This window comes from Macaca nemestrina, chromosome 11 (genome assembly GCF_043159975.1).
Source record: "Macaca nemestrina isolate mMacNem1 chromosome 11, mMacNem.hap1, whole genome shotgun sequence".
Taxonomy (NCBI): domain Eukaryota; kingdom Metazoa; phylum Chordata; class Mammalia; order Primates; family Cercopithecidae; genus Macaca; species Macaca nemestrina.
The window spans coordinates 97,913,837-97,936,784 of NC_092135.1; the positions used below are offsets into that span (position 1 = coordinate 97,913,837).

Below are 22,948 nucleotides of genomic sequence, written 5' to 3' on the forward strand. Positions count from 1 at the left end.
ATACAAATTAAAACCACTAAGAGATAACACTACAAGCCTATTACAATGGCAATGATAGGAAATAACTGCTGATACCAAGTGCTGTTGAGGCTGCAGAACAACTGGAACCCTCATATGTTGCTGGTGGAAATGTGAAATGGTGCAGCAGCTTTGGAAAAGTGTGGCAATTTTTTTATAAAGTTAAACATACCCTGACCGTATGACCAGAAATTTCAATCCTGGATATTTACCCACAAATAAAATCTTATGTTCACACCAAAATCTGTGGATGAATGTTTATAGCAACTTTATGTGTGATCATCAAAAGCTGGAAACAACCAAGTGCCCTTCAAAGGGGGAAGGGATAAACAGACCGTGGTGCATCCATACTGTGGAATACTACTCAGCCATAGAAAGAAATAGTTAGCGATGCACACAACATGGATGAATCTCAAAGACATGCTAAGTGAGAGGAGTCAGTCTCAAAAGGATACACATTGTATTATTCCATTGATTTGACATTCTCTGTAAGACAGAACTGCAGTGATGGAAAACGAATCAATGGTTTCCAGGGGTTAGGGATAGGGGCGGGCTGTGACTGTAAAGGGGCAATAAGGGGGCTCTGAGAGGGTGATGGAACTGTTCTGTATCTTGATTACATGAATCTCTAAGATACATTAATCTATGTTAAAATTTATAGATCTGTACAAAAGAAAACAGTTGATTTTACTATAAAATAATTTTTCTTTTTATTTATTATTTAAAAAGATTTTTGTGTGATAATTTTTTAATAAAACGTAAAAACAAAACCTATCCAAGGGCATGTTCCTTCTATGCCATATTTGGGTGCAAAACTATAGGTTCTGGGGCTCCAGTGCCTGGGGTCAGTCTCCCTAGGCACAGAGGGCATTTCCCTTAAAAAAACAAAACAAAAACAAACCAAAAACCCTGCTACCTCCCAGAGGGCAACAAGAGAGACTGTGGACCTTACCCTGCTTTATAGAATGTTCACCCTCTCTCTGACAGTCTTTGGCCTACCCTTCTCCAGTCTCTTCCTTGTCAGGGGACACACTTGCTTAGTATTCTCAGACTTTCAAGAGAAGTTGTTTTAAGCAGTGTCTGCTTTCAACTCTTCAAATATCCCTGAAGCAAGAAGTACAAAGGCTGTGACCTCTTCTAGGAAAGGGAAAGGAGGAAATAAAGAGAATAAAACACAAATGGTACTCATCCATGAAAAGTATTATGAAAAGCATTGTTCACAACCCAGCTGGGTGCAGTGACTCATGCCTGTAATCCCAGCACTTTGTGAGGCCAAGGCAGGTGGATCACCTGAGGTAAGGAGTTTGAGACCAGTTTGGCCAACGTGGCGAAACCGCCTCTCTACTAAAACTAAAAAAATTAGCTGGGTGTGGTGGCAGACACCTGTAATCCCAGCTACTCAGGAGGCTGAGGCAGGAGAATTGCTTGAACCCAGGAGGTGGAGGTTGCAGTGAGCTGAGATCGTGCCACTGCACTCCAGTCTGGGCAAGAGAGCGAGACTCTGTCTCAAAAAAAGAAAACAAAAAGCATTGTGCACATAATGTGCGTGTTTGCATGTAAGTTAATGTGAATTAACCAAAGGAACAGGAGGCAACCAAAGGTGAAACAGGCAGGGACAAGTGACCCAAGAGCACCTGTCCCTGACAAGGTAAAGGAGACAGCTCACCTGCTGGGAAATGAGTGACATTTGAAGATCATCAGGCCAACCTAAATCCACATCTCTGGCCCAGTGGTTGGAAAGGTGCCAGCAAGTGCCTTGTGTAGACCAATACCAGGACTTGCCCTAAGACTGACGATATGCAAGATGGCAAATGGCCCCAGAGTTTAAAAGGAGAATTGAGCTGGGCACTGTGGCTCACACTGGTAATCCCACCCTTTTGGGAGGCGGAGCAGGAGGATCACTTGATGCCAGGTGTTCGAAGCCAGCCTGGGCAACATGGTGAAACCCCATCTCCACTAAAAATACAAAAATTAGCCAGGCGTGGTAGCGCACACCTGTAATCCCAGCTATTCGGGAGGCTGAGGCAAGAGAATCACTTGAACTCAGGAGGTAGAGGTTGCAGAGAGCCGAGATTGTGCCACTGTACTCCAACCTGGCAACGGGGCGAGACTCCATCTCAAAAAAAAAAAAAAAAAAAAAAAGCAAGATTAAATGCAGAAAATACAGCATTCAATGGGCCACTAACACATGGAATTTTCAAAGTATTCACATATCTACAGGCACACTAAACACTTGCAGGACAGCTCTCTGCGTGGCCTCAAACCTTCCCCTTTCTCACTTGTTCTCGAGAATAACTGTAGAATGTGCAGGGAATGCAACATCCTGAGATAAGGACGAATTGACTGGAAGAGCTTGGACTCTGTTTCTGTCCCTTCTAGAACAGGATGTCCTACAACACTTGAGCCCAGCAAGTCTAATAATCCTGGGGTATAAAACCCAAGGCTGGCTGCTTTTCCACATTCCTCAGCTGTGGTCCAAGTAGTACACACGCAGATGAGATTCCAGCTGCCCTGCACAGCTTTTCTGAGCCTCAAGGAACTGGCTCACCATAAATCCTAGGCTTCTACTGTCCCTCACTGCCTATCTATTGACAATAAAGTTGCTTCGCTGAACATGCAAGTGTTCTATCTCAATGGACTCACTCAAGCGATAAAATTGGCACAGCTCAAGGTGCAGTGGACAGGCATTTAGAGTCCTCCCCTGGTATTGATATCGGTGCACCGTGAACTGCTTGAAGCACTGTCTATGAATCAAACAAATAAAAGAAAAATTCAGATCACAGGGTAGCTAGCAAATGATCTTTTTACTTTAACAGAGAAATCCTGACGGACACAACATCATTTATGTAGTGCTCCAGTCAAGCCAACAATGCAAAACCTGAATCTAATCATGAATGCAAAGAGAGAAACTAAAAATATGGAACATTCTATTAAAAGTAGGGGTGGGGACTATATTCTCCAAAAATGTTAATATTATACAATACTAAGAAAGGCTGCAAAAATGTTCCAAGTTAAAGGAGAGATGACGACTAAATGCAATACCTTAGCCTAGCGTGGATTCTACAATAGAAGGGAGAAATGTACTAAAAAAGGCATTGCTGAGTCCACTGAGTATGGATATAGATTAACTAAAAATCATTGTGTCAATGTATCACTGTATCAGTGGTTTTACATAAGAATATCCCCTATTCTTAGGAAATATACACCGAAACATTTAAAGATTAAGGTCATGATGTATGTAACATCTTTAAATGGTTCATAAAAATATTATATTGGGAAAGAGAGTGAAGGAGAACATAAATGATAAAGTAAATGGGATAAAATGTTCACGATAAACAAATCCAGGTAACAAGTATAGTTCTTTATTTTCTTCTCATTCTTGCAAATTTTCTATAAGTTTCAAATTATTTCCACATAAAAAAATCTTTTCTAAAAACACTTTAAAAATGGAATCCTAATGCTCAACAAAATTGAGAATCACCAAGTTCAAAGTGTGAGTAGTTAACATACTTCCAGTGGAAGCCTTCTTTAGGTTAAATCACAGTAAATGTACACTTCAATTCTAAAAAGTGTCTATGAGTTTATGATCTTCATTGTTGACTGGAAAATGACCCTCACTATTTAGCTGGCGGTCAGGTAGCATTCAGTTCTGAAAACTTGGAGCCTCCCATTCTTAGATCATCAACCCACTTTTTCAGGGAGGTGAGTTTCTAGAATGCCTGGGGACATGGTTCCTCAGCTACAGAACTTAGAAAGATTTTTAAAGTTCCGCGTTTCAAAGGAAAATCTCAGTTGCTTGTGAGTGTAGACTGACAAATGAAATCAGTCTTTCTTCTATGTTTTTATCTTAAGGAATAACTCTGCACTGACTCTTCAAAGAGCCCATGATCAATTCTGACAGGCAAAGAATATTACTAAGAGTGTCAAGAAGGTGGGTCCGACGTTTGAAAATTTGATGAATTCAGAGTGGCACCAGGAGAACAACAAACTAAAATCAAACTGAACATCATTAATCCCATTAAAGTTGGGGTATCGGTTTTCTGTGAGGACGGGACACTGAATATCTAGTTCCTCATCAATGCAATCTTCTCACTCTCCTAAGGGATACCCGAATTGGGTTAAGAAATGCCATACCATATGTCCAGAGGTGAGACTCTCACGCTGTAATAGCCTTGTAGACTAGGACTTGCCTTTCATCACACCTTCAGAATTCTAAATTTTGTCCCAAGCTAAATCTGGATCTCCCCAAAGGAGAAGTGGGTGAAGAAGAGGAAGATATTCTGTATTATGTTACTTCCTGAGAATTCTCTTTCATTAATCTTTGCTCGGAAGGTGCCTTTGGGTGGTTCTTGGTGCAATGAATAATGTTCACACACAATCTTTCCTGTCAAACATTATACTCACTCCAAAGTCTGCCGACAGTTTGGGAGCAGTGTCTTTTGCTATTATGTTTTCCAATTGGCTTTCTATTGTCACTTCAAGAAGTGTGGAAACACCTGATTTATGAGAGTCTGGCTTAAAAAGTGTCATTTCCATTGCTTCCTTAGTAACTGCCTCAAACAAGCAGAGGAGGGCAATTTGGCTTGAACTTACTTTGAGAAGCTTTAAGTTTAATTTATACTTGGATAGAGCTCTCCAACTCATTGAAATTCTACTTAATGCATCCTCAGAAAACACCTGGAAGACAAGAAAAATATGTGCATGACCCTATAGTTAAGGCAACAGCTGTGTGTTTGTGAATCACGTCTTAAAGCAGATTTCTGTTTTTCTCCCCTACACTATCAGAACATATGAAAAACAGAATTTCAATGACTCAGAAACTGAACCACAGTTGATAATTAGGCCAGTTTCTTGAAGGTACCTTAATCTTCTTATTTCCTTAAGCATCTGTCTATAGTTTGTCTATGTTATACCTGATATATTTTCTCCAATAACCTCATTTATGGGGCATAGCTCAAAAGTCAGTAGCAGAGAACTGACAGTTTGCAAAGAGAGGAGGTTTAATTTAATATGTGCAGGCACCAGAGTCTCTTAGAAGATGATTGGTGCCAAGAAATTTGGAAGGTCATTATGTGGAATATCTGCAGCATAGTATCTTTTGAACCTTTTTAATGGGTAAGGAGGAACATTTATGCATAATGGTATGAGGCTCATTGTACACTTGTCCTCAATGCTGTCAGTCACCTGCATGGATCTAAGATGAGTTTTAAAAATGCAGCCTCACACTAAGTTGAACAAGCAGTTTGGAAGCTCCCCTCCACCTGAACTGGTGAGAATTTTTTAGAAATTGCTTCTCATACTTCAGTATGCATACGAATTGGCCAGGGATGGTGTTGAAATGCTGATTCCTACTTAGAAGGCCTGAGGTAGGACCTGAAGTTAGGCATTTCTAGCAGGCCTTCAGGTGATGCCGGTGCTTCCAGTCCATTATCTACACTTTGAGTAATAAACGCTTAGGGAAGAGTGTTTCCCAAGTTTCTTTGCACATATGGCAGCAAGAACTGGGATACTGGGGTTTCCGCAGTCTCCTGCCAAGCTGGTAGATGCTTTTTAGATTCATCTTTCGAATTCATTCACATTTTTTTCCGTCAACCACAGAAGGTTTTTCTGTAAAAAGCAAAGACACTAAGGCAAGAATTCAAAGAATTTATTTGAATCACTGAGATAACAGCCTTGTGCTTTACTTTGGTATTAAGGACCTGATTTTTGGTGGGGGTAGGAGGAGAGGAGAGTGAAGCTTTTAACCCAAATACTATAGCATGCACACAGTAATTTAGAAAAGTGAGCAGCAAAACTTGCACATGAGGATGATTTTCCTGTGTTCTATGATTTTGTTCTCAAGTAAATAATGAGGCCAGTGTGGGATTGCCACGTTTTGCCATAATTTAGACAATTGTTTCCATGTGTGGAAGTTGAGTTAGGATTCTCTATTTGCTGCATTTATCATTCCCTTTTCATTATTTCATTAGGGTAATGTATACTTTCATATAGGCCCAGATCACATCACACAGACGTGTTAGGGATACCAAATTTGACAACAACTCAGACTTTTGAGATTTTTAAGGAATGGTTTTTCAGTTCTGAGTGTTCCTTTTTAGCCTTCTCAAGCATTTTTCATCTGCTTCTTTTGGAGTGTGATCATGTATGAATTTCCAGCACCAAAATAGCCCATTCTAAGTGTGCATGTGTATTAGTGGTAGGTTTTGGGGGAGGGCAGAAGTGGTCAAAGCCTGAGACAGTTGGACTCCAGAGGGTCCACATCAAAGTTGCAATGCCATGGTCATAAACCAACACTGACTTACAACCTCATAATACTTTATAAAGTTTATAAAGTTCTTTTATTGTGTGTTTTGATCCTGACAATAAAATACTAAGGTTAATAATGGCAACCCCTCTTTACTGGTTTGATTCTAACATAATGAAGGATGCAGGGAGTTACCTGAGACTATAAACTCTTGCAACTACAGACAATCCCCATTACAGCTAAACCAGCTAAACAGACAGAGTTACCCTTATGAAGATCAGCTTATTAAATATTTATTTGTGTAGCACTGATTTACTTTGAGCCAATACAAAAGACTTCTCTTCTCCCCCCATTTTATGTAATTAATAGTAATAAGAGCTTACAGTCACTGAAAGTTTATCACACATCACTGTTCATGTTAAATATAATCCAATCTTTACATCATCCTATGTGGTATATACCATTATTAGCCCCATTTTACGGATGAGGGATTTGAGATTAAAATAAGCCATGCACTTGGCTAACAGTTAGAATCAAGATTCACATATAGATAGACGAATTCAGAGGCTGCATTTCTAACCAGGAGGCGAATTGCCTTTATCTTGGAAGGAAGTTTGAGATCTATTTAATTGGCAATAAACAAAGGATATGCCTTATGCTTGCTTAGGATCTTATAATTTTCACCACAGTCCATCCCTGGAAGCTCTGAACCCTTCCAGTAACATTGTGTCCAGAGCACTGAGCTTAACAACATCTGCATGTACTCCAGCTAATGCTTTGGACATCTCAGCATACTTTCCTGTCCTTTGTCTTGTGCTGTAACAGGAAAATGTCCCATATTCTTTCAAAGAAAAAATACCTTCATGAAATCTGATTAACAAGCATTCATTCATTCTCTACCACCACAACCAATGAGACTCGGTTTATGAAGGATACTTGCGACTCCAACATTGCTAAAGACAATGGCCACTTCTCAGTTCTCACCTTGCTTAACCTCATCACTTGACATTGCTGGTCACTCTCTCCTCCTTGAAATACTGTCCTTAATTGCCTTCCAGGAAACCACACCTTCCCAGTCTTCCTTCTATCTTTTGGGCTATATACTGTTTCAGTCTCTGCTGCTTTCTCCATTTGTCTCCCTGACCTTTAAACATTAGAGTGCTTGAACCTCCTCTCTTTCTTCAATCATGTCCTTGGTGATCTCAACCAGTCTCAAAGCTGAGCCCTATTATATAAATGTACGTCTCTGGCCTATACCCCTTCTTGAGTGTCAAACCTGTGCATCCAACAGCCTGCTCTTAGATGTCTAATGGGCATCTCAAGCTTATTATGCCCAAAACTGAACTTGTGACTTTCTCTGAGTCTGTTCTTTAACAGTCCTCTATCTCATAAGTGGCAAATCTATTCTTTCAGTTGTTTAAGCCAATTTTACAGTCATTCTCTTTCTCTCACTCATATCCAATCTATCACAATATCTCGATCTTAAAAATACATATCCTAAATACCTGTTGACTCTATCTTCAAAATATGCTCAAATGTCTTACAATTCCTATTGTTACCATCCTAGTCCAAGTTTCTCTTTTTAATTGGAAAAATATTCTCCTTCCTGGTCTCCATGCTCCCACCCTTGCCCCACTACAGTTCATTCTGAATGTAGCAGTTGGATTGATGTTTCGTAAATCTGAGTCAGATCTTCCCCTATCCCACTCAGAACTTTCCAATTTCACTCAGAGGAAAGGCCCAAATTCTTCCCATGGTCTACAAGCCCCTATACAATCTATATTTCTGCAACAGCCCCCTAACTGTTCCTGATTCATACCAGGTACACAAGGCCTTCATTCCCTTTAGGGCTTTTGCAGTTACATTTTCTCCTACTGTGAATAATCTTTCACTAGACATTGTGATGGCTCCCTTACTACCTTTAGGGTTTTGCTTAAATGTCACCCTCTCAATGTGGCCTTCTGTTCCAGTTACTTTTGTGCCACAACAAATGTCCTCAAAACTCAGTTGTTAAAACAACAATCATTCTTATACACTCAAGGATTCTGTGGGTTAGGAACTCAGCAAGGGCACAGTGAGAATAGCTGAGGGTGACATCACAGCCAGGAGTTGAAAACTGACTCTCTCACAAGTCTAGCAATTGTGTCAGCGGATACCTCAACCAGAACACCTATATGTGGCCTCTCCATAGCTCTGTGGGCTTCCTGGCTGCATGATGGCTGAGTTCCAAGAGTGTATCTCAAAGAGCACCAGGCAGATGCTGTATCACCTTTTGTGACCTAGCCTCAGAAGTGACACATTCTCTCTTTCACCAGAGCCATAAACTCACCCAGGGGTAAGGAGAGGAAAAGAGAACCCCACTCCTCCCCCCACCCACCATCTAATGGGAGAAGTTTCAAAGTCACACTGTGAGGAAAGCATGTGGGATGGGTGATATCATGGCTACCATCTTTAGACATTACAATCTGGCACACCTTCCCCACTCACTTTATTTTAAATTGCAACCACTCTCAGCCCTCTGCCTCTTCCACCTCAACACCCTCTACTCCCTTTCCTTTATTTTCCCCAGAGTATTTGTATTAGTCTCCTGTTGCTGCTGTAACAAATTATCACAAACTTAGTTTCTTCCAACAACACAAAGTTATTTCCTTACAGTTCTGTAAGTTCAAAATCTGAAATTTGTTTCACTAGGCTAAAATCAAGGTCTAAACAGGGCTGCACCCCTTCTGGGGGCTGTAGGGGAGAATTTGATTCCAGCCTTTCCCAGCTTCATCAGCTTCCTGCATGCTTTGGCTGGTGGGTCCACATCACTCTTACTTCTGCTTCCATCATCACCGCTCCTTCTTACAAGAACCCTTGAGATTATGTTGGGTTTACCTGGATAATCCAGTTAAACTCTCCACCTCAAAATTCTTAACTTAGTTACATCTGTAAAGTCTCTTGTGGCAAATAAGGGAACATATTTATAGGTTCAGGGATTATGAAGTAGACCATCTTTGGGGCCCATTATTCAGCCTACCAGAGCACTTATCACCATTTGACACATTACATATTTTACACATTTGTTTATGTCCTGTTTAGTAGAACATAGTCTTCATCAGAGAAAAGAGTGCTCTATTTTTTGTTGTTGTGTCCCATGAGCCTAGTAAAGTCCCTGGCATATGTTAAAAACTCAATATATATTTGCCGAAGGATTATTTTCTTGCCAAATAAATGATTCCATAAATATTATTGAGTGCCTACTATGTGCAGGATAATGCAGCTACACTGAAGTCTTGTTAAAACTGATTTTCCAGAGTGTTCTAAATACTCTGTCCCCATAGAGAAAACCACATGTGTGATTCATCGAAATAAAAAGTTAAGGGTCTAGCCCATAACCACAATAAAAAAAAAAAATCTTTTCCATTCCTTTTTGGACATTGTACAAAAAGTTATTGTCTCTGTCATAACAAGTGTGCAGTCTGAATCTCTGTCATCTTCCTACCCCAGTTACTTGTCCTAAATGAAAAAGGAAGACATGGGGATGGCCGAGGATTCAGACCCTGGGTCTTAATTACCTACACAGGGTTTGGGCACTGCTACTTATTTAGCTCTTAATTGAGCGGCCCTATGGCTCTGCTTAGAGTTTTGTTTCCATAACATTCCGTAATATTTCTCCATACAGTACACAAATAAAAATGGTTTGTGTTTCAACTGAATTTCCTGATTCTTTGTGAATCAAGCCAGATGTGTGGAAATCTCTGTGTGTGTGTGTGTGTGTGTGTGTGTGTGTGCGCGCGTGTGTGTGTTTAGACCCTAATCCATATGCTTGCACAGATACGAATTCTGTGACCTTCTGTTCTTTCTTTTCCTTGGTGATTTGTACACACAACCTCATAAGGCACATCTCATAATTAAGTTGGATCTGTTTCAACCATGAATTTTTCAAAAGATCATAATCATCATGGTTTCCATGTCCATTCAGAAAACAATGTAGTCGCATATGTCCATAAATGACCCGCATAGAATCTGCCCTTATCAATTTTGTTTTGGAGCATGAGCCAAATTGGACTTATTTCTATTCACTTCAGATGTAATAACTTAGCCTGTTACTAAACATCACATAGAAAGCAGAATCTCAAAACAAAAAACAGAAGCAAATACTGTTTTCCGTGTTAACTAGAGTTACAGAATATAGGGGAAGGAAACAAAGAGTAGTTAAGAGCTTCTATTACTCTTTAAGCTCAGTTTTCTCAGCTGTGAAGTGGGCACACTAAAATCTTTCTTGGCAACTTACTTTGCCTCTATACACTTGACTCTTTTATCCATAAAATTGGTATGGTAATAATAATACCTACCCAGGAAAGGAGCTGGAAGATGAAATTAGTTTTAGATGTAAATTACTTACTCAAATGGCTGGCGCTTAGTAAACATTCAATATGTTTAATCCACTATTATTATTCACTCATAGAATTAGGTAAATTCCAGACATGTGATTTATATTAACTAATTGATGGCTATTTTTGAAAAGCAATTTCTTAGAGCAGTTTTAGGTTCACAGCAAAATTGAGAGGAAAGTACAAAGATGTCCCATGTCCCCTCTTCCCCCACACATGCATAGGCTCCCTCATTATCCACATCCCCACCCAGAGTGGCACATTTGTTATAATTGATAAGCCTACATTGACACATCATCCTGTATTGGGCCGTTCTTGCATTGCTGTGAAGAAATATCTGAGATTGGGTAATTTATAAATAAAAGCTGTTTCATTGGCCCACAGTTCTGCAGGCTATACAGGAAGATCTGGAAGCTTACAATCATGGCAGAAGGCAAAGCAGGAACTTGCACATCACATGGTGAAAGCAGGAGCAAGACAGTGAGGGGGAGGTGCTATACACTTTTAAAGAAAGACCCCGTAGAATTCACTTACTATGGTGAGGACAGTATGATGGGGGATTGTGCTAAACCATTCATCAGAAACTCACCCACATGATCCAGTCACCTCACACCAGGCCCCACATCCAACACTGGGGATTACATTTCAATATGAGAGTTGGGCGGAGACACATATCCAAACCATATCAATCACTCAAAGTCTATAGTTTGCATTAGGTTTGACTCTTGGCCTTGTATATTCTATGGGCTTGGACAGATTTATAATGACACGTATCTACCCATTACAGCATCATTCAGAGTAGTTTCTCTGACCTGAAAGTCCTCTGTGCCCCTCCACATAGCTCCCCCACCCCTAATCCCTGGTGACCACTTATCTTTTATTGATCTATAGTTTTGCCTTTTCCAGAATGTCATATAGTTGGAATCATGCAGTAGGTTGCCTTTTCAGATTGGCTTCTTTCACTTTGTAATCTGCATTTAAATTTCCTCCATATTTTTTCATAGTTTGATAGCTCATCTCTTTTAAGTGCTGAATAATATTTCATTGTCTGGATGTACCACAGTTTATTTATCTAGTCACTTACTGAAGGACATCTTGGTTGCTTCCATAGCTATTATTTTTAAAAGCAGAAAGGACTCCTCTAGCTGAAAAACTAAAGAAGAACTTATATAGTGTGATTTCAGAAGCCAAAGAATGTTCTGTTTACCCTTAGGAGTTTCTCTTCTACCTTGAAATAAAGCCTGCTGTTTCTCCAACAAAGCTTCATTTATCTGACTTAAAATGTTACAATGAAAATACTCCTAGGAGAAATGTTACTTTAAGCATCATTAGCTATTTACACATCAGAATGACTGAGTTTTATATCTTGTTCTGAGAAATTTCCCCAGAGGTAGAGGAAAACAACATGAGACAATTGGCAGCAAGGAAAACAACTTCACCTGCTCCGCGATTATAAATAACTTATGTGAATATCAAATTCAATGACATATAGAATGGTTTCAGTGTATATCCTGCAATTCCCCCTAATGCCCCAATTGAGTGAGCAGGTCTTAGAAGTTTTACAAACATAGGCAAAAATCCTCTTAATTGACCCTCATTGGACATCAAAATTATTTTGGTAGTTTTAAATACTTGTCAAATGAGAGTTATTACTGTTTTGGGAGGGCATTTACTTTTTGTACTTTTCGTGACTGGAACTACAGTTTATGAAAAAAATCCAGTCATTATTCCTTGCTCCCGTTTCTCCCTCTCCCCAGACCTTGCCAGGGCACCCAAGACCCACACATCTCTCCCACAAGGCACCCCAGCCAGGCCTGGGTCCGCCATGAAGGAAGCTTTCATGAAGGAAACAGAAAGATCACACAAAAACTGCATGGTACAATGAGGAGATTATCTGTTGAGAAGGAAGTGAAGATTTCACTCAGCTGGTAATCAAAAACTGAGGATCTTGACCCACTTTTCTGCAAATGAGCTAACCTTGGCAAGTGCTTCCATGCCTTTGGCCTCAGTTTCCCCATTGGTAAAATAGGAATTGGTTAAGATAACTTGTAAGACAAATCCTCTAGTTCTAAGGTTCTGTGGTGACTCTTTGACAGGTTTGTACCTAACTGAATGCCAGGAGTCATTTGTTCCTAAGATTTTATACCCAACTAGAATATAAACTCCTCTAGGCTAGGGCACAAGTACTCCCCAAGTTCCTGGGGCAACCCATCTTTCACTGCCTGCACAAAGCAAAACCAGTGAAGTTGGTCTCCAATGACCCCAGCCTCTCCTTCTCTCCCCTAGGATCATCCAGGTAGAAAACTGTGGAATCCTAAGCCTCACTTGGACAAGTTTTCTACATTGTCCAAGCATTAATTTCTTCTTTCATAAACTGAAGATTATAATATCCATCTTACTGGGCTTGTAGTGAGAATTAGTTTTTATAATGCATACAACTTACTAGCACAGTGCCTGGCATATATTGGCAATTTTCTTTTCCTTTTGACTTTATTGCCTCGTGATATTCTAAAAACTAGAATTTTAAAATTCTAGTTCTTCCTCCACATTAAAGGAACGGAAATGGCGTGGTGAGACTAAAACTCATTTGTATTGTGTGATGGTTCCCCAGGCTTCTGTGGGGTCCAGCCCTTCATCTTTAACTGTGGAAGGCTTTGACTGTTCTACAAAGAATCCCAAGCACGTAGGGTGCAGGTGGCAAGAAGAGTTCTCTTGCTAAGCTGGGGCATCTCTCCTGATTTTGAGCTCGAACTTCCTCAAAGTCAGTGCCTAAGTCTAGTTGAGTTTTTTCTAGGAAGCCAGTGAGTCAGAAAAGCCTGAGTGGGAAAAAATGGCAAATCTCCACCAGCTCCCTGCACCATGTGCCAAAAAAGACAACTGTCTGGGCTCCCCTGGGAAGCGGTGGCAGCTGCTGGAGGTTCTTGCCTGGGAACTGGGAGTGTGGAGGATGAGGTGCTGGCATCGAGGGTTGTTTGCACTGATTCCCCCACTCCTTCCAGCTGGCTACAGAGGTTTGGGTGAGGAACAGGTGGAGAGAAGAGAGGGAAGAGCCAGGAGCAGCTGGACTCTTGCAAGGCTCCCACAGAAAAGACTGTTCCAAGATCTGAGTACTTGGGACCAAGCCAGGGAACTCAGCCCGGGTCACTGGCAGGGACTTACACCCTGAGGCAGTCCAAACCCCTTTGCATGGTGTCCTGAGCTCTTCCCAACATGGCTGCTGCCCAGCTTCACCTCCTGCCACTTCCCCCGGGTCAGCTTCTCATCATCTCCTGAGCAGCCTCCATGTGATAATGGTCCTCTCAATCTGAAAGGTCCTTCTATCCTACACTGTATTGAAAACTCTGACACAGTCTCTAAGATCCAACTCAGGCTTGCCTTCTTTGCCTAGGCCTAGCCTCTCTGCTCTGAGCCTCTGCAGCATTCATACCTCCATGGCAGTCTTCACTACCTCCTCATAGCCATCTGTTTGCATGGCCTGCTCCTCCACTAGGGTGGGAGATACTTGAGAACAGGGACCTTGCTTGATTCACCCTGAACTCCAGCGCCAGCCTGCACTTGGCATAGGATAGGTGCTCAATGAACGTCTCTTAAACGGATGTTGAGCCCCAGTTGCAGAAGAATAAAAAAAGAGAACTTGGTCTTCCCACTGTGGGGCCATGAGTACAGCCAAATGAACCAAGATGCTCACAGTACCAAGAACCTAATCAGTGCTGGCCCTGGTCAGAGACTCTTGGAGGATTAACCAAATATACAAACTAGAAACACAACTCAACTATTTAAAAAGAATACTTACTTTAGGCACTTTCTTCCATATTCAAAATATTTTTGTCTTGGCCATTGTAAAAATCCTTCTATTGTAATAGCAGAATTTCGTCCTCAGATGCCAAGGAACCTTACAGTGCAATTCACCCCCTTCCTCCTTATTTTTATAATCCTAGAGAAGCAGCTGGAAGGAGAAAAAAAAATCACACACTCAGATGTACTCAGAACTCTGTCACAAAACGGACATCAGAACTGCTAGCCAAGGGATATTTTTCTTTAAGAAAAACTCCAAGGCCAGGCACGGTGGCTCACGTCTGTAATCTCAGCACTTTGGGAGGCTGAGGCAAGTGGATCATCTGAGGTCAGGAGCTCAAGACCAGCCTGACCAACATGGTGAAACCTGGTCTCTACTAAAAGAAAAAAAAATACAAAAAGTAGCCGGGCATTGTGGCGGGCACCTGTAATTCCAGCTACTTGGGAGGCTGAGGGAGGAGAATCGCTTGAACCCGGGAGGTGGAGGTTGCAGTGAGCCGAGATCACGCCATTGCACTACAGCCTGGGTGACAGAGCAAGACTCCGTCTCAAAAAAGTAAATAAATAAATAAATAAACTCCACAATATATCAAACATGCAATAGCGTTTCCTAGATTCTCTATCCATTTCCCTTCACCCGTGGAGGAATTCCAGATCTAATCATAGGCATTTATGGGAACCACTTTCATTGATGCCTAATCACCATGTAGTAGGAGAACTGTCATGTACACCACTGCATGTGTAAGATTAACCTTACGTTTTACCGGATTATATGTTTCACCTGATTATCACATTAAACTTACAAAAGCACACTCAGTCTTCAGCAAGTTTGTCCACTCTGCATGGCTGACCACTCCTAGAGGATAGTTATCTGCTCACGCTTTAGAAAAACTGGTCAGAGCTTTGTTGAGAGTAATTTTTGATACCTCTTCTGCACCCTTCACAACACCTGGCCACATGCTTTGTGGCCATGTTGGAAGACTTCATAAACATCTGCAAAGATAGTATTCTTATTGAGAGAATGTGGAGCTCACCAGAATACATTAAGAGCTTGCAGAACGCTCAGTGGCCAAGCTGTTGGAAGACTCCCCAGGACTTCTAATCTGGCAGGAAGACTGACACATTCCTAAATGAGACTTTGAATAATTATTTAAGAGACATGTGATTTTAATTGTTACCTTTGGACTTTCCAGATACTGCTAAAATAACAGTTCTGCCATTAGCACCTTAGCCCTAGGGTAGAAGCGAATTTCACCTGGAGCAAACTTCCTAATATGGAGAGGGAAGGGAAAGTGCGGGGACATGGAGAGATCTGGGATGGGAGGCAGCCCCAGTTCTGTCATTAACTGGGGATTTGGGATGTTTGCCCACTGGGCTCCTGCTCTGTAAGATGCTCTTCATTTAAGCCTTAAGCTGCTGGTCTTCTGGGATCACTGAGAGCAACAAAAGGTACCATGGAGGTGAATGTCATGAGCTAAGTTCTGTGATTGTGATGGGTTGGGAGGGTCAGTGGGGGTCAGCATTTAATTAGTGTTCAGGTGTAGCCCATTCCGCAGTTACTTGTGGGTCAGAGGTTTGCTGAGGGAGGGAGAGACGGGACAGGGTCCTAAATGCCACGGAGAAGATTCACCCAACTAAAACTCACCCTCCCTTCATTTGCCGAGCACAGCATAGTCTCCCTGCTTGCCTCAGTCCTTCTAGGCCTTCTGAATCTTCTCTCAGACATCTCTCTCTCTCTCTCTCTCTGTTTTTTTTTTTGTTGTTGTTGTTGTTTTGTTTTGTTTTGTTTTTAGCAACGTGGTGCAGCTGATGGATTAGACAGTCCTGACATAGGATTGAACCCTTCCCCATTCCACCCAGTTACACAGAGGACACATTCCTGAAACACATTGTGTTAACTACAAATGTAGGACCAGAGGAAGTCTGTGGGCTGAGGGCTCAGGGCAAGGCAGCCACTGAGGCATGAGCTCAGGTCTCCTGTCATGAGAAAACCTTGTGCAGTGAGTTCCCGGCCTCAGGGCAGCACCTCTTCCCAGGCGGCTCCAGCCTGTGACGGAGAACAGCAGGGGTACTTGGGTCTGGCCATTTCTGCCCAACATGGGACTCCTCCAGCAGGACAGCCTGGCTCTGCATGGAGCTCCAGATAGGGCTCACTGGACTTTCTCAGCATTGCACTGCAGCAGAGGCTCTCCCTGCTTCATCCTCCCTCCTTCCTCATCCCCTTTCACAGGCATCAGACCTATCACATGACCTAAAGCCCTTCCCTGCCTGCTCCTATTTCTCGTCCCCTTTCTCTTTCGCAGTCATTTCCCTCCTCCTGAATTACTCACACTTCCGATTGTTTTGGTGTCTGCCTCCCAGAGGACCTGAGCTGACATCCAGCTATAGGCTCAAGAGAGGAGAAATTTATTTTAACTTTAAGAGGTTATTTTGATTCAAAATACAGCTCCATAATGTTTTACCCATAATTTAAAACTCAAAAATCTCGAAAACACCAAAACTTGATCTGACTGTATATGAGGCTATTCGAATCAGCAATTATTCTACTTCATAAATTATGAATAACATTTATATTAAATACATTTATTACAGAAATATTAATGTGATTGGTTACGGGATGCTGCTTCTAACTGATGGGCATATCATATGCAGTGTATGTATTATATGAAATCTCTAATATCTAAAAACATCTGAATTATGAAAAATATCTAAGAGTTGTGAAGAAGGGATTGTAGACCAGTACTATATACAAATTGAAGTCTATGAAGCAGCTCATCTCCAAAGGAGAGCCCATTGAACCACGCCTCCCAGTGATGGCACCGGCTGCTCCAGACGGCCTGCTGCTATCATCATGCTAGCTGCAACCAGGAGGCATAGCTGGGACTGCACGCTCAGTGGAGCTGGTGGGAGCTGGGACAAGCAAGAGCCCTGCCCCCCTCCCCCTTCCAAACTGGGGCAGGAGCTCTCTGGGTGCTGCTGCAGCTGCCCAAACTGCAGCTGTAGACTCAGGCCTCCTGCTCTATGGAGCAGGAGGGATCCCCCTACTCCAGGGCAGGGCTGCAGCTTCCCAAACCATCACTGTGGATTCAAGCCTCCCTGTGCTCTTGGGGAGCTTCCCAGGTGCCACTGCAGCTGCCCAAACAGAGATTGTACACCCAGGCTCCCACTGCACTGGGCAGATAGGAGTCCCACCCAAAACGCAGCTGCAGACTCAGGCATCCCTGCACTCCTGGGGGCCCAGGGAAGGCTCTCTTGCCCTTGCAGGCTCGGAAGTGCCTGCTCCTCCTCCTCCTTCTCTCTGCTATTGGCACTCCTTCCAATCCGGGAGAAGTCAGGCCAAGCCTGGGTTCCATCAATGGCAGCAGGAGGCATACAGGTTCTTGGTCAGAAGGGGTCAGTCCCGGTGAGACCCTACTTTCAGGCCAAAAAGGGCCTGAAGACTGGGGGCTGGGCTGCCAGTCCGACAGACCAGAGTGGGGACTTGTGGTGCCTTTTCCAGCCCTTCCATGGCGGCCCATGGACCAATGGGCACACATTTCCTCCCTTCTAAGGTCCATAAAAGCCCCCAGCTCAGCCACAGCAAGCAGAGGATGAATAAAACAGAGACACAATGGGAAACCAGCTGCAGAGAGGAGCTACCCTCTCTGCTAAGAGCTTCAGACACCTGCAGAGATGTCCAGACTACCAGCTGCAGAGAGAAACAGTCCTCTCCAGGCATCCTCTCTGGTGGGAGCTTGATACTTGATGGGACAACCTGCCTACAGAGAGGAGCCACCCACTGCAGGTCTCCTCTGAGCTGTCGTAACACTTAATAAAACTCCTTTTCATCTTGTTCACCCTTCACTAGTCTGTGTACCTCATTCTTCCTGGATGCAGGACAAGAACTTGGGCAAAGGCACCACTAGCCACAGAGGTTTCCAGCCAGAAAATCAACACCCCAAAGATCCCATAACACAAGTCCTCATGCCCTGGTGTGGTCTTCTCACCTTGAGTCTGGGTGCTTTATCTGTAGAATGTGGCAGAAATAATACTGTGCCAGTTCTGAACACATGCTTTAAGAAAGTTTAGCAGCTTCTACTTTTATACTTTTAGATGATCTTATCTACCAGGAAATCTGGACAGACCACATGGAGAAGCTAAGTGGGCAGGGAGAGGTCCCAAGATGATTTGAGGAGGAGAGGCTTAGCCATCCCAGTGTCCCATCTGAGTCCATCCTTCTGGCCATCCCCACACAGGAGCCAGACTTAAGGCCACCTTAGATGTTCCAGCTCCTGCCATTAGACTACAAGTGGCATGAGAGACCCCAAATGAGACCAGCATAGGAACCATGCAGCTGAACCCTGTCAAGGCACAGAATCGTGAGAAGTCATAAATCACTGTGAGTTTAAGTCACTAAATTCTGTGGTGGTTGTTACACAACAGAAGATCACTGAAACACAGTTCTAAAACCCATGCTTACAAATGAGTGAAATGTTGCAGAATAGGAAAAACACCAAAAAAGAAAAAAAGAAGCCAGATAGCACTAAAAATAGGTCATAATAACAACTTCCACCAAATAAATGCCTCTTGTGTGCCTGGTATTAGGCTTACATATATTACCTCATTGCAACACTGAAAAGAATGCTTTATTATCTCCATGTTACAGAAGAGGAAACCGATGCAAAGAGAGGTCTGTGAGTCTGTAACAGAGGTGGGATTCACACCTAGAAATTTCTACAAGATTGACACCTCCCAGCTATTGGGGCCTTGTAGAAATGCATCCCTCTCCAATGAACATGTGTTCTCTCTGCTATCCTGCATCTAATCAACCAGCGACTGCACCTTCACCTCCCCTCTGGGGACCAGTCACCCCACTCTCAATGAATGTGCTTTGGGTGGAGTTCTGTCCTTGTGATCTCAGCTTCAGCTTATAGGCACATCCCATTCCCCAGGACACAGTTCAGGCAAGGGCAGGGATAGTGAGATTTGCTGGAAAATACTCTTTCCTTTCCACACTAGATATGATGCAAGGGAATATGCCCCCTGCATCTGCTCTTCAACCTCATCAAGATCTCCCAGGCTCTCTCCTCTCAGGCTTGTTGCATTCTAAGCATTTTCCTGAGCATACCCTTCACTGCTTTCCTGGAACATCCTTTCTCCAGCTTCTCTTTTTGTCCAATTATTTCTAATCCTCAAGACTTTATTCATGAATGCTCCATTACTGGATATCCTGCAGTCAGGGGATGGGCCTGGGACTAGTCCCAGGCCCATCCCCTGACTGCAGGATCTGAGTTAGCAGTCCTTGCTTTGTGCTTCTGTTGTCACTAAATATACTGTGTTATGTCACTGATCATATTGCTGTGTCACCTCTGGCCTATCTGCCTGTCTTCTCTACCATTCTGCAAATTCCTCAGGGCATGCGGCATGTCCTAACTCTCTTGTATCCTTATCACTTTGCACAGTGCTCACTCTGTAGATGACAACATAAATTAAATGAATGGCTGAATATGGATAAACAATGTTAGGGCTACCAAGACCTTCTTTGTCTAGTGTAGATCTCCCTATGGGATCAGCAGCAAATAACCAGTGAAATATCAAATTCTGCTTTCAGCCTTCCAGGTGTTCCAGGTTGTTGATGGTTGGCATTGGCAGGTGTAAGGGTTGAAATATTTGTTCCTATTGAGTTTGGGAGATGACAAATAACATCTTCCAGTCAACTGAGAGCTGAGATACAAGAACAAGAACACGAAGATTAAAATGCTAGTTTCATCACAGTTAAAATCAATTGGAGAACATGACTTTAATTCGGTAACTAAGTTGGCCTTTCAAACACTCTCTTCCATAGGAAGAGTTTGAGTCTCCAAAGCAAACCATTCAGAATTGCTTCACGGCAGAGAGAAAAGAAACAAGGGAGTTTGCAGCATTTTAAGAACTTTGATTCACAAAGCATTCACAAAGCATAGACCAAACGATGTTAATTTCTTGCAAATCCAGTTGATCTCATATCAACCCCTCCTCTCATGTGGAGAAGTAAGAAGGGGCACAGGGAAGAGACTTGAAGTGTCACCTAGAGGAAGCCCCTTTTGGAATCTTGAAGCCCAGGACATGTCTGTACACGATGTGAAAAGACATGGAGAAACTGGGGGCTCTGAGGCCCAGAAAGCTGGTGTTGTGTCCACTGAGAAACATATATGTACTAGTTTCCTGGATTGTTGGAGGGTACAACCAAGATACCCAGTGAAGCAGTGATCATGAAGTGCCTATATAAAGGCTTGAAAACACTGGTCAGAAATGTAAAACTATCCATTTTATCCACACAAGCAATACATAGAGAATAACAATCCTCTCTGATAACACATCCAATGATATTTCTGAAACATGAACACTTACAGTTTTCTTTAGTTTATTTGGATATGTGTTAATTTCTTATTTTTAATTGAAAATGCTGAAATGTTATATTACAATGTTCAGGCTGAAATAAATGAGGGTTTTTGTTTTTACATTGTTTTGAAAACTTAGAAAAGTGCGACCCTGCCTCACTTTCTATTATAGCTTAAAATGTGGTATGTAGTTGACTGATTCATTTCAGGCTCAACTTTCTTCTTAGGTTACAAATGAGGGAGAAAGTTGAGTTATATTAAAAATGAACTTGGCTCTGAAGACCGAGATTTAAGCGTCTTGGTCTTCTAACTTCAAGACATCTACCTTCCCTGAAACTCAGTTTCCTCATCCCCATCTATAAATTGGGGATATTAGAATATCTACATCCTTGGATTGAAATAAGAATTAAATGGGACAAAGTGCATAGAAATCTGAAGGACAATAGGCATTGAACTAGGTGCTTGATAAATGTTTTTTGAAGTAGTCAGCAGGTCATCCCCTGGTAATGTTACCAAACCTTCAGGGGCCAGGGGATGCTGGGGAAGTCTGACTTTCTGTTGCTGGAGTTCCTTCCCTGGTATAGGCTTGTCTCTATGAACCCAACACAACTACCAGTGTTGAATTACAGAAGCACAAAGGCTGAGCGTTAAAAAGAGTGGGAGAAAAAAATTAAAAACATTTCTAAGGCCTTTCTCTTAAGCCAGGAACTAAGAGCGTAAGATTAGAACAAATGCACTCAAGATTTAAGGACAAATGGACGATGGGGTCCTTGGGAGGCAAGTCTTTTCTTGTAGCCATGAGCAGTTAGCCAGTGGCTACACAATGTAAGAAACTGTTCATTCCAGTCTGAACATGGTGATGTGACATGTTAGCATTTTTTCATTTAATAGTCAAGTATGTATATCAAGTATGCCTAGAGCGAAATGTGTCATGCAAGCTGCAGGATACATGCTATATACCCCAAGTGACAAGAATGCCAGATAAGAGAAGATCTGAAGGTATAATCTTTGCCTGTCTGAAAGTTTACTGCAACCATTTGTTTACAAGTCCACCTTTTTACAGTTGGAAGTTTGGAAGGTGAACAGAAAGAAAATGACTAGATAACATGACAGCAGCACATTTCTCTAACAAGTTTTCATGGTTCTTGTATCAAAGTACAACTGAACACGATGAATCCTAAGACGTATTTCAAGAAAGATGTAATCATAGACACCTATCTTCACATTGCCATTCAAATTTTTTCACTTCTTAATTTGCATATGCAAATAAAGGACTTGCAAATGACTTGGTTACAAATATTATTTAAATTATATACAAGATTTTAAGTCCCCCGAAAGCAGGAATTATATTTTTTTAGACATTGCATCCTCTTTAGCATCTGCCTACAATGTCCTGATAGAATCTCAAAACATATTTAATTAATATAAATAAATTTAAATAAGCTTTTAAGTATAATAGATGCCAAATTGTTTTCCATATTTTTCTGCATTGTTTAAAAGAAAATGAGATGTGATAATACACATAGATTTTTGCTAAATGTAATTTCTAAATAATAGATATTATCCTTCCTCTATGGTGTTTCTTGAGAGTGAGTTTGACACAACCAAAGAGGCAGGTTGATGGATTCGGGTTGCTAGAGAACTGTTTTGGGTGTTGCAGGAGAGTTTGGAAGTTCCCAAAAGTGTATCCAATATCTCAGCCCTGCTCTGCTTGGCACTGCCCACTTGCTCTGCCTGTCTCTTCCTTTCCTAAATATGGTGAGAATTTTACTATTGAGTAGATGTCTGGTTTCTGTATTAGAAAGGACAATGTGGCCGAATGGGGTGACTCACACCTGTAATCCCAGCACTTTGGGAGGCTGAGGCAGGCGGATCATGAGGTCAGGAGATCGAGACCATCCTGGCCAACATGGTGAAACCCCGTCTCCACTAAAAATACAAAAATTAGCTGGCTGTGGTGGTGGGTGCCTGTAATCCCAGCTACTCAGGAGGCTGAGGCAGGAGAATGGTGTGAACCCGGGAGGCAGAGGTTGCAGTGAGACGAGATCGCGCCATTGCACTCCAGCCTGGCAACAGAGCGAGACTCCATTTCAAAAAAAAAAAAAAAAGGACAATGCAGCTCATAAAAGGTATTCAAAATATCAAATGAAACAGTT

The 22,948-nt window shown here is 42.1% G+C and overlaps 1 long non-coding RNA gene across 2 annotated transcripts in view; it reads right to left on the bottom strand.

The window, feature by feature from the left end:
- The window catches only part of LOC139357183 (uncharacterized), a 123,921-nt gene that overhangs the window by 85,679 nt on the left and 15,294 nt on the right, over window positions 1-22,948 (bottom strand). For both annotated transcript variants that reach the window (XR_011609969.1, XR_011609968.1), the window contains exon 2: window positions 14,432-14,584. This is a non-coding gene — a long non-coding RNA (uncharacterized lncRNA). The remainder of the gene's footprint in view (window positions 1-14,431; window positions 14,585-22,948) is intronic.